We start from the raw sequence: 3,331 nt of genomic DNA, 5'->3' as shown, positions 1-3,331 counted from the left end.
CAAAATTAAGTAAGAACTGAGAGACCATATGCCCCAAAGTGTCTAAGACACTATTTGATAACATTAGCACAGATGGAGAGTGTAAATAAAAAAATGACTTATTTTCAGAATGAGACCAAAGAATTCTCCAGAAGTGGGCTGGGGAGGCAAAGGCACAGGTGGACATCCAGAATTGCTGAGTAACAGTGTTATTTTATTTGCTCAGAGCTATCACATTTATGCAGATTCTAGGGACAGCACTCTTCCCCTCTCTGTTCCTGAGGCTGTAGATGAGGGGATTCAGCATGGGGATCACAAGGGTGTAAAACACAGAGGTCACCTGATCCTCGCCCAGGAAGTAGGACTGCTTGGATTTAAAGTATGTAAAGAGCATAGTGCTGTAAAAGAGGGAGATGCTAAGGAGGTGGGAGGCACAGGTGTTGAAGGCTTTCCGTTTTCCTGCAGTGGAGTTAATTTTCAGGATAGTGTAGAAGATGGACGCATAGGATGCAGATATGATAATGAGAGAGAGTGAGCTGAATTCAGTACAAATGAAAATAATGAGTTCAATACCAGAAGTATCAGTGCAGGACAAGGCTAAAATGGGAGAGAGGTCACAAAAAAGTGGCTGATGACATTAGAGTTACAGAAATGCAGACTGCTTATTAAAATCACATTCACAGTGGAATCCACCACACCAGGGACATAAGAAACAGCTGTCAATTCATGGCACAATCTTGGGGACATAAGGACTGGATAGCGTAGAGGTTTGCAGATAGCTACATAATGGTCATAGGTCATGAAGGCGAGGAGAAAGCACTCAGCAGCAGCAAAGCACATGAAAAAGTACATCTGGGTAAAGCAGCCCAGGAATGAGATGCTCTTGGTGGAAGACATTAAGTCCTGTAAGGTTCTAGGGATGATGACACTGGAGTAGCTGAGGTCGAGGAAGGACAGGTGAGTGAGGAAAAAGTACATGGGAAAGACAAGTGAGTGTGCAGGTGGGGGAAGCCAGGCTCAGGGTGGAGTTCCAGGTACCCACAGTGTCCTCCTGCACTTGTCTTTTTAATAATCAATTGCAAAATTTTCCTGTCACCAAAAATATTTTCATGTGAGTGCCTCATTATGTTTTTAATTAGTGTACTGAAAGCATGATGAATCTATTGTAAAAATGATACCTTCCCATGGATAGATAAGCTTATAATAGGAGATTTGTTTCTGGTACATTAAAAAGTTCATACTGTTTTCCACATGAAATTGATTATCAAACTAAATTGTTTTCATTTATTAATACATTTAATTGTGCAGAAAATATTGTGTCATGATATTACCAATCCTTTACACCAGAGCAAGGACACAGAGATCACTTATGTTAAATGGCAGTTGTGAGTTACCTGTGATTCCTCCAAGGTACTCTGACCTAGAGACAGACTTGGGATGGTACATTGCAGAACAGAACGAGGTTGCTCACTCCTGAGTGAGGATGTATCATTTACTCTGATGAACACCATTTTATTTTTATATTCTCCATTGTTGTTTGTTTGCAATTACTAGTCATAGCAACAGATCTTTCTCTGGGAATTTAGGTGTGCCACATTAATATTAAATTCTTGAAAATATAGTGCCTGAGGAGAAAAATGATTTCTTTTATGTTTTGGCACCAGGTTTCACTGTGGTTTCCACGATGGCTGAATTTGCAGCTGTCTTCCTGCCTCAACCTCTGGACTACTAGAATTACAGGCAGGTGCCACCATGCTTGGCCTAAAACTGAATCTTTAAAACTGTTTAGTGTTGTAGTAAGCTGATTCTCCAAATCTCCTTAGCTTAACCAGTCAAATAACTGCACAGAGCATTAATACTTTTTCTGAAAAATATTATGTCTGCCTGAGAAGAACACCCTGATGTGACCCCAGGTGGCTAATATCTGGTTTTCTTTGGACAAATGTGGACGGGAGCTTGGGATCACCTGGACATGAAAGTCTGTGCAGTAGTCCAGCTGGGACATGGAGATTTTGATGAAAACAAACCCTTATCTTTCTAGGGAAAGAAATTTCCTGGCCTTTTATGAGGAAGCAAAATGGAGCACAGGCTTTCAGCTCTGGTAAGAATGTATTGTCTAAGTTGCCATTCAAATTCAAATTTCTTTCAAAATTTTACATTCTGAATATGCACTTTTTATATTTTTATTTTAAAAGAGAACAAAAAATAAGAAAAACATCATTAAAGTATAGACATGATATAGAATTTCACAAAGCAAAATGACAGGAATTTCATGGTTGTTACATGAACATCAATTGAATATTTTAATTTCATGGACTCAAGAGTCCCTTTTTTATGAGCCCTATCATTGTGTCTGGTGGGATACAAATGATACATGTGCACACAATTGTTAATAATAGCCCTTGTATCTTATCTACAATAATCTCCCCTTTTCAGAAAGATAGTTACTGTGCCCCAAAGTTGCTGGGAGAATGATATAACAAGGTCATTTTTTTTAGAAATTTCTCAATGACAAAATATTCTCCAAAGTAAAATTTAATAATTATACAGTTGATCTGAAAATTATGGTAGATGATTTGTTTCCACAGATGTACTTTATTTCTAGGTTTTTCAACTTTCATTTTCTTTCTTATTGTTAGAAAATCTGTGTTGATCTAAGAATTCTGTTCAACGTTGGCTTAAATGGAAGCCGTACCAGGAATTTCCCTGTAAAGAAACCCAAGGCAGAATTGCAAATGGAGTCAGGTGAGCATAGCCTTCCGTCTGTGCCTGCTAATTCCAGGGCACCTCAAAAATGTGTATTCTCAGTACTAAAGCATTTGGTCGTCCTCAGGGGAGCAACTTTCAAGGGAGATTTCTGGCTGGAATCCAAAGGCCTGAGTTCAAGTATTTAATGAACGTAAGATCCTGTCTTTTCTTTCAGAAGTCCAACAGTTAGAATACAATCAATTTGCTTGCATTTGTGATACTCCAGGATTCCTTGCCCTTCATTTATTTCCTTTTAAAATTGACACATAGTTGAATAAATATGCTGGTAATAATGTTCACATTCACAAGATGAGCTGGGGGTTTTGCCTAGGAATCTGGAGGGGACCATTCTAGGATCCGAGTTTCTTTACTGCTGGAACCATGAAGGATGGAAAACTGAAATTTCACTTAGAAGGGTTTCATACTTAGAAGTGTGACTAGACCATAGGAATGAAGCATACTCATAAGTAAACAAAGAAATCATTAAAATTGAAAGAGGAATATAAGCTAGTACAAGATTTGTTAGTATCTTTTCATATAATGGTAATTTGTTTTAATTGTTTTTGTGAAGAAAAAATACTAACTTTGAGTGTGAGTTTTTTAA

The 3,331-nt window shown here is 38.0% G+C and overlaps 1 pseudogene; it reads right to left on the bottom strand.

Annotated features, from left to right (window-relative positions):
- Positions 1-193: 193 nt before the first annotated feature.
- Positions 194-957, bottom strand: LOC101574784 (annotated as a pseudogene).
- Positions 958-3,331: the final 2,374 nt, after the last annotated feature.

This window comes from Octodon degus, unplaced genomic scaffold, assembly GCF_000260255.1.
Source record: "Octodon degus isolate 3935 unplaced genomic scaffold, OctDeg1.0 scaffold00438, whole genome shotgun sequence".
NCBI lineage: Eukaryota > Metazoa > Chordata > Mammalia > Rodentia > Octodontidae > Octodon > Octodon degus.
This window is presented reverse-complemented; position numbering and strand designations above follow the sequence as displayed.